Here is a 13136-nt window from a genome sequence, read left to right on the forward strand (position 1 = left end):
GGTATCACTAGCTAGAGCTTTGTGCATTGTCCTGTAAGGCGCTATGGTCATGCTGCGAGGCTCAATAGCTGCGGACCATCAGTGTCGACTGCTGCCATGTCAAGGAAATGGATAATTACAGATCTCCCACTCAAGCTGATTGTTTGAAAGATGTGAGAGGGAGAAGTATGCTGCCAGTGAGGATGCTCTTAATGCAGCCAGGGTTGAGCAGGAGGAAGATGGGACTCAAAGTCTGCAAGAGCACAGGGTGGATTCCAACCCTGCAATTAGTGCCCGGCATAAACAACCCTTAAGTGGCACATCTCCGAGTTTGCACTAATATATCTAGAATAGGCAACCACTTTATGCAGGCAGGAATGGAGGGAACTATTTCCAAGTCAGTTTAATAGCCTAGTCTGCAAACAATCTTCTCCTCTCTTGTTGCTGCTCTCCCCTTGTTTCTATTACTTGGCAAGTTGCCTTCCCCCTCACCCCCAGCAACAGCTGTGCACACTTGAATAGTAAATCAAACACCCTAAAAACTGTTGTTCCAAAATCTTTTCAGATCTTCCTCTTCTCTATTTCTGTACTCTCTCTCTTGCTAATGATTAAGGCAATTGACTTAAAAAAAAAAAAAATCTGGTACGAACTAATTTTGTCTTGCAAACAACCAGGCATGTTACAGTGTCTGGGGACCTAGAGGACCGTAAAGGACCGAAGAGGCTCACATGGTTCCTCTCACACAGGTACACTGGTGGCTGGGGAGACACGACCCGAGGAGAGCCACAGCGGGGTGGCTTCCAACTTTGTCTCTGAGGAGCTGGAGCTCCCAGATCATTTTGCAAAAGGTCAAGGAAGATGGTAATGGCCTGGATTCCTAGGTGATAAATATCAATATAAACGCACTTCTGTCAGTGGAACGTAGCTGATTTACACTAACCAGGTTCCCAACCCTGAAGTCCTAAATGTCAGCTGTTTTTACAACGTCATGACTATTTCTACAACAAAAATGCCTAGAGGATTAATATATTAGAGAGAGTGATGAAGATAGTCTAGCAAAACACCGGATAATTAGGACCATGCAGTACATCATATGCTTTTATTGAATTCAGCAGCCCCTGTGGAGTACTCCTTCAAAAAATGGGTGTTTTTTCCCATAAAGCTCAAGTTTACAGAAAGAACTTAGCAGCTAATCTGTTCCTATACCTCGAAGCTATTGAATGAAACTCACGTTGCAACTTTGAAAAGATCTAATTTGGAAAACCAAAACGCATAGTTCTAGTACTGCCCCTTATTATTGCATGAGCTGCATAAGTCCATGGAGAGCTTCTCCCTTTAGTAACTCCGTGATAAAGTGGTAGATGGTAGAGCTTTAGCTGTGAAAATACAATGTATTCTTTATTACAAAGAAAACCACAGTTTGAAAACTGGGGAAAACTCTGATTCACCAGCATGACTCACACATGCATTATAGAGCCGGCAATCCCTTCAGCAACGATGCAAGCCCAGCAGCATGTAAGCACTTGCAGAGAGAACATATTTTCTCCAAATGAATGATCTTTTCAAGTGCCTTATCTTACTTTTTCTGAAGACAGTGAAAAATCTCTCACTGGACTTTGTACTCGGCTCTTACATGGAGGAAGAAAGTTAGTAGACACCATGCAAATATCCACAAAAATGACTCAAAGCCACTATCAAGATAATGTTATCGTATGAGATGGGAAGTCCGATTTCTGAGAAGGCTTTTGGGAACCCTGGGAGGACCTGTTATTTCGGCTATTGTCTGATTGTGATTAGCAGAGCTGAACTTTTCAGGAAACGAAAACTTCAGGGAGATGGTTTTGAAGGCAGAAAAACAATTAGAGTATTTTTCGATGTCTTCATAAAAATGAAAACAACTAGACAGGAGCACGTACGTGCTTGACGGTAACAAGTGTAAGCTAAAGGGGCTCAGAGGAATTTTCATGTCAAGGCAAAAGATCATTTTATTTTTCTCCAGGCCCACAGACCACTACTACAGCCGCTTGCCAGGGGTTGTAACACTGGAGTAACACGATGAGGATTCAGGCTCGCGCTGCTGCTCTCCAGAGCGGGGATGAGCCACGAGAAGCCTCGCTGGGCTGTAATTAAGGCGCATTCTCCCTGCTGGGCCTACAAAGTGCAGTGTAAGAACATGCACAGGACTTGCGGGGAGGAACTCCAGCGGTAGGTGTAGGTCAGCTTGTTTATTCTGCCCTCCTGAATAAGTGGCTTCATTTTGAAAAATGCAAAGCACCACACGGCTCTACCTGAACCAGCCTGTCGTGGGAAGGAGTTGGGATAGCGCTGCCCTTTTCCCACTCTCCATCCCAGGACACAGACTGTGCTGTTCCCACAGCAATGCCCAACGTGTCCATTCATCCAGTACAACCCCTGAAAGCCTTTTTTTTTTTTTTTTTTTTAATATAGCTAACATGTATTACAGCGTTAAAAGGAGAACAAAGTTCAGGTGAACTTTTCTCTTAATTAGCTTTCTAATATTCTTCCTTGCTTTAGCATGGGCAAGTCCCACTATATTTTGAAAATTCTCAGGAGGGAAAGAAAGTTAGTTTAGCTCACAAAGAAGTTACATTCACCATTTGATTTATTCCTTGTTGATGCAACTCTGATGAATCCACCTTTCTGATCTAAGTCTCTCTGACGTCCATAATTTTGTGACGTATTTCCATATATCTGTATCTTCTACATGAATGCACCTGCATGTAGTCAGCTGTACTCTCTGTAAACTGCAGTTCTAGAGCTATATGGTCACATTTCACCTGTTTTTTGGACCCTGAATAGTATTTGAATAGGTCTTTCATCTGCATATAAGAGTCCTGACTTGGCTTAAACCTCATGTCTATAGCTTGAGCCACAGGAGTATCGTACTCAGTCTCACATACAGTAGCTTGGTGTTTCACAGCATACAAGACAGATATAAGATGAAGCCAATTCAGATCACAGGATGGTTGAGGTTGGAAGGCACCTCTAGAGATCATCTAGTCCAACCCCCTGCTCCAGCAGGGACACCCAGAGCACAGGGCGGCATCCAGGCGGGTTTTGAAGACCTCCAGAGAAGGAGACTCCACAACCTGCCTGGGCAGCCTGTGCCAGGGCTCTGTCACCCTCACAGTACAGAAGTTCCTCCCAAACCCATACCTCCTAACCATGCCGTGCTCCTATGAAAGATCATCTCAGCTCCATAAACTCTCAACACTTGCATTTCCCAAGCTAACAAGCTCCCCATTTGTTTTCCAAAGGCCCATGGAGCCCCTCCATGCTGGAGTCTCCTAATTTCCTATCTGTTAGCAGCCATTAATGAAATGTATTCCCTACCACTTCCACACTACTGTCTAACTTGCTGGTGTTCAATATAGAGCTTCTGTGCAAGGAGATAGGCAGCCCTCTCAGCCCCACAGCGTCAGGCTGGAGCTGCACGCTTGGGAAAGGCCAGATCTGGAAAGCATTTGTTTACCTTGCTGAAAAAGTCCACTTGTCCTTATGCAAAAACACTACATGCAGAAACCAAAAAATAGGTCTTTCTTGTTGTCTGAGAAAGGACATGTGCTTCACCCTCTATAACATGTCAGACGTGTGCTCAGGGCTCCTGCTGCAGCCCAGGCTGCTGTAGCTCTCTTTGACCAGATAATGCCATTAAACAGCCTGATTTATTTTATCGCTTTACAACCTAACTGCTGCAGGGCGAGGGCAGGAGGAGGCCGGCTCAGCGCGCAGCGGAAGGGAGCAGCTATCCCAGGAATGCTGCCCGGGACCTCAGCGCTGATGGGATTTTGCCCAGTGCCCCTGGCACGCACCTGGTAGCTCCCTTGGACCAGCTACCCTGCAAAACGAGGGGCTGGGGCTCTAGACACCCTGCCCTGGAGCGCTCAGGATCCTCTATCTGCTCCGTACAACACGGGGAAGTGCCCATGAGCTGCCAGGTGAAGGCACACTTATTCCTACAGGCCATGAAGGAAATATTAGAACTTTTAACTTCCCCGACTACATGAAAACCTATTTCTACCTGCACCCTTAGAAAGGTACTCCAGCTGCTTAATACCATACCCCTGTTTCACTATCACAGTTTGTACTAACGCTGGGTACCATGGTCCCAGTTGGTTTATCCCCATTTCTTTTCTGCCTTGGCTGTGACACCTGCGAGCACTGTGGGTGGCTGCCAAGGTAGGACACTTCAGCCCCAATATCTGCCTTTCTTCAGGCTAACACAGTGACCAGCATTTCCTAAAGTACTGTTGGAAATCCATGCAGCACACGTGCAGTAGGATATCCCCCCTACCCCAGTCCTCTGCTATCATTATGCTAATCCAGCATCCAAAACCTTCAGAACAAAAGCTTTCCTCTGATGGAAGGATCAGTGTTTTCCAGCATCCCCCATCACAAGATTCCTCTCCTACATCACAGCATAACAACTCACCCTAAGAGCATTCTTATTGTAATTGTATTCCTATTGTATTTTTATTCTTAGTGTAAGGCCTCTGCACTTACAGTACTGAAGCTTTTTTTTCCTCCTATATAGATGAGACTGTGCATTCCTTCCCAAGGAGCTAGACGGGATCTCCAGTACACCTCAAGACAGGAGGAGGAGGTCGCTATTCCTCAGCCCAGGAAAGCCCAAGAACAATTCCTCCCTATTTCTGTGCTGCTCCAATACCAACAGCAAATACTCACACGCCCCCGCGCCTACCCGGGCTCGGTGGTGCTGGGCCGCTGCAATAGTTGGTCTTTGTCTTCCTCCACCCACCGGTTTATGAGGCTGAGCCCAAGGGCTCAGCAACCGCAGCGGCGCCCGGCTCCCCATCCAGGTGCTCACACTGCAAGCCACGATGAGCCGCACCACGTGTGTTCCCATGCACACAGTTAAGGGGAGCTGCAAACACACGTGTCTGTGCTGCGAGAAGGGAGAATACACCGAGAGAAAGGGATTTTAAGCACTGTGTGCGGAGAATAAATTGCAAATAGCAGAGGGGTGTAATTTGTGGTCAGAAAGCCTGAGCGCTGGTCATTGCTGAGTATCGCCCACTTCTTCCCTCCAAATGTATGTATGAAAGCCAGGCACAAATGATGTTTTTATAAACAGGGAGGAGGTTTTCTTTTTTAAATTAGATTATGGTAGAAAATAATCTGGGAAGAGCGAGTGAGATTGTACCTATACACAGAAATTATTATACAGCCAAGTGAATCATTAATTCAAATAAAACATATAAATTTACAGCAAACAAAAGCCAGACGTATTCAGAGTGAAATGTTTACAATAAAGAGTTACATATTAAAATGTGTGTATAATTGTAACCTTCTGCTAACACCCTCTGGAAGAGAGGAAACACCAGTTCTGGGCTTTATAACGATGTGTCTTAACCACGCTCAGTGAGGGGCTCTGTGTAACCAGAGCAGCATATACAGGAGGGATTCTTGGAGAAAAAAAGGAAAAAAAAAAGCAGCTATAAAAGTTTAGCAGAAATTGCGCCATCTTCCTTTGTCTGCATCAAAGAAATCCATTGTTATGTCTGGAGACAAACTTGGGGAGAAGAAAATGAGCTTTATTGAAAGCGTGACATATGATTTAATCTGATCTCACCAGAATTTCATTCTGGCCCCGAGAGGGTCACCCTGGTGACATCACGCTCTGCACCATGTCACTGTCCCACAGGCGTCCATTGTACGCGCTGCCAGGGCCACGGCATCGCACGGCCCACCTTCCATCCCTGCTCCCACAGGAGACACCCAGGCTTGGGTCCTGTTGGCTCCACTTCCTCTAGAAGGGCATCCAAAACCAAAGCAAAGCCCCACGTCTGCTCCAAGATCCTTTCCCTGCATGCTGGAAGGCACCTGATAGAGGAACTGCAGCATCTTCTACTGTTTCACCCACTCGGCCATCATGAACACCTGAAGTAGCACAGGAAGAAAAGAAATGGAGTTCCAGAGGGCCTTCCCAATAAGAAATGAACTAGAAGAGCCTTCCTGTCACTTGTTAAACTGGGGCAACGGGGGTTGGACACAGGAATGGAGGGAGACTAAGGACTCCTTGAATGATGCACCCACATTGAGCTGTCACACAGCAGGCTGGTTGGGCTCCCACAAGCACATGGTGGCAGATCCCAGGGTCCTGCTTCACCACGCAGCCTCCCCCAAAACACCATTTTGCTGCTCACTTCAGGCTCATGCAAACCTGGCAACACAAGCCTTGAACCAGCTTCTTTCTTCCACAAAGATTCCCTGTTTCAGTTGAAGGCAAAACACCCTCCTAAATGCAATGTTACCTAACCCCATACTTCTTTTTGCTCCTGCTGAGCTGAAGCCCGACCTAGGTCTGCTGCGGAGGAGCCAGGCCTTGGGAAGAGCACCAGCACCTGGGCTTCTCTCAAGCTGAGCCCAGGCAGCCCTGCCCAGACCACGTGCAAGCAGCAGGCGTGTGAGCTCCAGAGTGCTCCCGTCCGCTGCCACCGCATGCGCGTGCCTGGTTAACACCAGCGCTCTAATGAGAGCTCGTAGCACAGCGCTTAGAGAGCACAACTCCGAAAACCAGCAGGAGAGAGGCAAGCAGAGACCTTCCTCAGGGAGTAAAGCTCTCACGCCAAAGCATCTGCCCAACACAAATCACAAAGCTCCTGCAGGCTCTACCAGGCAAACAACAGAACTCACAACAGTCAACACAACATTGGCATGGAGCACACGCACACACATTTCAGTGCCACTTCAGTATAATTACATTTCAATATTTTCCATCCCACTCAACAAACAGGATGGATTTAAACTCCCCAGACTACACAGAGCACCAGCTCCCCAGCACAGAAGAAGAACCAAGTTTCTCTTACCCCCTTTCCTGGGGCCAGATGCAGGAAGGTCCCTCTGCCAAGTACTCCGGGCAAGTGAGAAACTCACTCCTCAAGTGAGGGAAGACAATGAGAAAGTGAAGATTGACTTGCTTGTTATCATAAGATTCCCAGCTGCCGAGCACACACACATGGGGAGGATAATTTCAGAGGAGCTTTGTTGCAAGGGCCCTTGCTTTCCAATCAGTAGGTATCATCGCAGCTGGATAAGAAGCTAGTGCAAATATCAGCATTCGAGTCATTACAGTGACATGTAATACTGCAATTTTCTGGGCTATTGATTATTGCTGTTCTGGCATTTCTAGCCAAAACACTGGAGGAGATCAAGTGGAGAATGAAAACAAAAAGCAACAACAAGATAAAGGGGGATTTAGCATGTTGGTGAGCTGGTTAAAACACCTCTCCTGAAAAAAAGCTGCCTCGTCAAAACCAGAGGCTGGAGCCAAAAAGAAAGAATTTCATGACAAAAGTTTTGCAGATAGTTTGGGAACTTGTGTCTAGAGTTCTAACCTACCAAATCAGTTCCCTTGTCACCAAGCTATCAGTTATGGTCTCTTGGATTGTACTTGGTTTAATTTTAGTGCAGTCTCATTCTCAGCTGCATCACAATGAAACAGTGAAATATCTCAAAAACAGAGTGGTTTTGTGTCCTCAATTTTTCTATAGTGTTCAAAGAGAGGGAAATAACTCTATCATAACTTCTATGGGGTCTTTATTGATAACATAAAATGGTACTTTTTGCTTTCAAGACTTTTCCTATTACAGTCCAAAGGAGAAGGATGTGAGTCAGAAGCCTTCTTCTCAGTTTCACTTAGTTCATTTATTCATTTGGTTTACTAAAACCTAAGTAGCTGTTAGAGCTACAAGTCCCGAGGCATCTGTGTTCTTTAACACATAATTTAATTTCCAAAACAAATAATTGCAATGAAGTTTCTAAGTGTCACTCTTCCTGGAGGACCTGATGCATATGCAGAAATGTAAAACTCAATGGTTGCATGTCGCTGAAGCTGCCTGAGCTTTCTGTTTGAGACACACGCACTCTCTTCCCACCAGTTCTTCAGGTCATGCAGTCATTTCTTCACCTGCATCAGTTCTGGATAGATTACACCCAGCGAGGGGACACCGGTGTCATCCACACTAGTCCCTCCACATAAGGCTGATGTACCTCAGACACCCTTCAGAGAAAACTCTGCAATGGTAAAGACTTAGGACTTCAATTAAGGAAATGGCCTCTCCTCGCTCTAGCTTTAATGCTGACCTAATTAAACAGGGCCTTGATGCCACTGTGCGTAACAGTTTTGAGTTCGCTTGTTACGCAATGCCTACAACAACTCACAAGTCATTTCAAACAAAACGTATTGTTTTACTGTGCTGGCATCAAAGACTAATTTGTAGAATACACTGGTTTAATTTCTGTGATATACATATACATTTAAACACACTTGCTCAAAAGAAAATATAGCACAGGGCCATTTGTAAGAACAACAAGCAACATCGGCTGAGTGTGATTTGGGATTAAGTGAGATCCCATTTTCTCCCATCCTGACTATCAGCAGTTTAAGGCAAGGGTTCATCTCTTCCAACATCTCTGTAGCTCCATATGGATTTTTATTGCTCCTTTTTGCATGTATAATGATGACTCGAGGGGGTGGAGTAACGGTGTGGTGCCGCAGGGTGATATATCGGTATCTTCTAAGACAGTAGTTCTAAGAAGTTCATGGAAGCACCTCTAGAAGTAAATCAGTAGAAGTGTCCCTCTTTCTTTTAGATTAGTAAAAGTTACTTCCTTTCTAATTTCTATAATCTCCTCTTTCCCCCTATTGTTCCTTAAGAAGTGGAAACAGAATTTTTTTAAAGAATGGTAGATGAAAATCATCAGCCAGACTGATCTGTAACATGGAAATTCATATCAAGACATACTGAATAATACTGATTTGTCTAACCTAGGTGCTCATAACATCAAGCCCTTGCAATCTGAGTTATTTTTCCTTCTGGACTGTAAAATCATTGCATTGTCTAAAATCCCTACACAGATGTCCCTATTCTTCCTTCCTCCTTGTTCTTTTTCAGACCAGGAGGTCTGCATATAACATCGTATTCTAGGTCAGAGAGAAGTTCTGATCCAGAAATAATGTGGGGTCCTTAGTTCCTTCCTTCAAGGAAGATGTGGGAATATAAACTATTTGGTGACAAATATTCAGCAGTTTGGGAATTCTATTTATCATTGTCAGCATGGGAGAAGAAAATACTAGCTAGAAGAGGTGGAGATCCTCTCTTCCCCATCTTGGTTTGACCAGTGCTGAACAGTTGTGTCTGCACTGCCCATGGGGACTCAGCTCTGCATGAGCCAGGGGAAACACTGGGAGATAGAGCTGAAGACCTGAGCTACAATAATAGCACAACTACTGTTGTCATACATACATGCGACAAACTGAGTCCTCAGCCGTTTCCCTGCAGAGACAATTTTTCTTTTTGCCAAATATGAACCCTTCTTGCACAATATAAAGATTTCCCAGCAGAGGTGGCCTGGGCAGCATCTTATTTCTTCATTGCCAGCAAGCTATTTCTGAGAAAGGCTAGAACAGAACGTGCCAGAATCTGGAATTAGATACAAATTAATTGCATGTAATTACTCAAGAGCATCAAGCATCTTTGGGGGATTTTACACTTATTGTTATTGTAATGATGTACAATTTGCAAATACAATTATTGTAAATTACTCTATTGATAACTTCAGCCTCCCTATTGTGTGTGATCACCTTGCCAGATTTCTTGCGGCCTCCAGAAACAGAGGTTCTTTTACCATGATGAAGACACAAGGAGAGCTGAAAATTGGCTGCTGTTCTCAATTGGCTTTCTCTGTTACTCAGAAGTGGAGAATTAGTAAATTATTAGTTTGGGATTAAATTAAACAACATCTAAGAGGTCAAAGTCATAAACCAACTTTATTTTTGTCTTTCACCAGAAGCCTACTAATAATAAATCACTAACAATTAGTTTCCAGAATACTGCAGGCAACAGTAAGTCTTAGCAGTGTTACCTCTTTGTATTTCTCATTTTTAAATTTTCTATTCACTTGGCTTTCTCTTGTCATTTCATGCAAGCTAGGACCACCAATGATCTCACAGGGAGGTGCTGAGAAGCCTAATAAATTGATCTAGAAAAGCCCTTCAAAAGCCAATTTTTATATAAAATATGAAGATCTGTTAAACCATTTTCTTCCTAAGCTGACTGCAGGGTATAAGTGTCAATATGCACAAATGGAGAGAAAGGCCTGAAAAAAAATCTTTTTTTTCTCATGCACACAAAAATCTGTGTACAGCTGCTTGTGTATCCAGTAAGCTATACTAACCAGTGATCAAGTTTTCACTTTTTGCCAAAGAAATTCACTAGACATGCTGTATCCTGATAATTCAGTATATTCTTTCATCAATAAAAACTATAGGAGTAGGGGAGGAAAAAAAAAAAAGCTATATCCCAGTTAGATGGGGGAAGGAGATATGTAAGAGAAATAAATGAAGAAGATAAATGGGGTAAGGAAAGCATCTGAAAGGCAAAATGTTTCTCTTGGAGACTCCTTCCCCATCCCCTCCCAAAGTATTTTCTTGCAGCCCTTTCCCTGAGCAGATCTGCACGTGCATAACCTTACCTCTTTACATCCATTTTCTTCCAACTCAATCTTGCAGTTAAACACATTCTCTTACCTAGTTCCACTTTTCCAACTGAAATCCCTTTCCTCCCGCTATTTTTTTATTTATTTATTCAGTTTCCAGATTCATTATTTTGCAGCATGGCTTTAACAGCAGGAAGGGAAATTCAGGCTAGATACCAGAAAAAAGAAAAACATCTGATAGTAAGGAGAGCAGAAGGACTGAAGCAGATTGCCTGAGGAGGCTGTGGAGGTTCCATCCTTGGATGTTTTAAAGGATAAACTTGACAAAGATACGGTGGGAGTTTTCTAAACAGAGCTGGTCTTGCCTTGGGGCAAGGGGTAGAGCAGCTGACTTCTTCAGATCTCTTCAGACACCTTACGTTTCTGTGATTCCTCTCACCTGTCCTGGCTTTGAGTGCATTTAAATGGCTCACAATTTAAAGCCAGGTATTTCACTGCTTAATTAAAACTTTACAGTACAGGAAAAGAATGTAAACCAGTAGAGACTATTTTTCCAGGGTCACTGTGCTTACATCCAGAAAGGTGCTGACACAGGCGCACACAAACACACGCCGTGTTGTAAGAGGTGTGCTCATCATTTATTTATGAAGTTTATAATCTGACACTTAAAAAAATGATCCTAACAGGCTCCAACATTCCACAGTTGTTGAAATGTCACCTTTCAGATACAGATATTGATTTACAGCTTGAGACCAAGTACATTGTATTCTGTACTAACAAGCCCGTCCAGCTCTACTCAACATTTCGCAGTGAAGGAGAGGGCTAAGTCAGGTTTGGTGTAACCTGTCAGATAGCACTGCATTTTGCAGGTGGTTTTTTAACATTATGCTTCAACTGGGGAGCCTGTAGACACGAGCCTGTTCTGCCTGGGCACCTGGACTCCAGTGTCACAGTGAAGAGAGACAGCTAAAAATACAGATCTGCTGCTCTCTTTCATTTATCCCAGTGTAATACAGCCAAGGTTTCTGAAAGGGGCAGGTATGGGCATACAGACAACAAGGTTTAAGGGAATCTTGGTTCCTTGGAAAGGGCTTGGGTGCTTCTCTGGACCGTTACGAAACCCTTTTAAACTCCAGGTCCTCCACAGCAATAGAGAGGTCCCAGGACACCCAGTTCTGCCACTGGTTGGTTGTTCTTCAAATACAGGGTCATTTTGTACCATCCAGTAGGCCGACCTGTTCGACATAACGACCCAACACGGTCCAACTGCGTGGTCTGAAAGGCTAAATACTGGACTCTCAGATCCCGGGTGGATGCACAAATGGGCATGCGAAAGACTCCACATGGTCATTTGGCTTCACTAGCAGGGAGCTGATTTCCAGATCAGAAGGCAAAATCTCAGTTCTAGCAAAGCCAATGGCAAAACTCCTTCTAACCCCACTGGGGCCCACAGAAATGTTTTCAAGCCTTACGATGAACACAAACTTCCAAAAATGAAATCCCTAATGAAGAAATCTGTACATTTTTTATCAGATTTCCATTGGTACTGAGCCAGGTACAACACAGGACTACAGTTGCTGCTAGCTTTTAAGCAAATTTATAGCTCTAGCAGTTTGTATCTGGCACTGATTATTATCTAAGCACTCAGATCCCACAGTGAAAAGGCTCTTCCTAATCTGAGCATCCTTTAAACACAAGTGAAACTGGGATAAGCAGGAGATACTAGTTCTCAAAATAGCCTCTTTTCTAGGCCTTTAGCTTGGCTAAATGCATTATTTAAAAAATAACAGATTTCCTGTAGATGTTTCAGCCCACTTTTTTTTCCTCTTACTTGCTTAAAGGAATGATTGCTTGATGTCCAGATGTTATTAGCCAAAAAGTAAGATGGAAGATATACCGGCATCTTCTTTTTCTTGTATTTTTAATCCAAAGCAATGACATTACCCTTGCTACATATATCAAAGAACTTTCATTCAGGTTTTACTTTTCAAAAGAGGTTTTAACATTTTACTCCCTTATCCCACGCTTCACTTATTTATTTATTGTGGTGCTTTGCGGTGGTGGTGGGTGCTCAATTGCACCAGTGGAAGGATGTGCAATCAAACTTGCAATGAGACAGTAGTCTCTGATTGTCATCAGCTGCAGCTCATTATTCTCTCAAGGATTCCTTGTGCCAATCGATGATAAACAATGTGTAATCACTTGCAATTGATTGCAAATCAGATTGCATAGACTGGCATGTGGAGTCCTTGAGGGAATAATGAGCGATGCCTTTTGCCCATTGCCGGGTCTGCAAGGCCCACATGCCGTTATCCCAATGTTCCTGCTTGCCTCAAATGCTAAGCGTATTCTGCAGGATGTACCAGGTCAAGGTTGTGCTTATATTTGGCACACGATATTGTGGCCTTTTTTTTTTTTTGGTCTGATTACTCCTTGTGGGTGCGCCAGAATTGTACTTTCCTGGTACGTTGGCCTCTGTGTTGCTCCAGAGAGAAAATCTGAGCAAGTGAGGGGATGTTTATAGTCCAGTCCATCAACAGCACACTAACGCTTCCTATTTTCCCTGTTAAAAATGGGCTGAGTTTGAAACCCTTTCATAACAGCTCCACGTTGAAGCAGCTGTTAGAAAAATAACCTGGAGAAGCAACAGAAAACTAAACACCTACTGACTTGTC

This window comes from Nothoprocta perdicaria, unplaced genomic scaffold, assembly GCF_003342845.1.
Source record: "Nothoprocta perdicaria isolate Ctin4 unplaced genomic scaffold, notPer1 scaffold_18, whole genome shotgun sequence".
NCBI classification, from domain to species: Eukaryota; Metazoa; Chordata; class Aves; order Tinamiformes; family Tinamidae; genus Nothoprocta; species Nothoprocta perdicaria.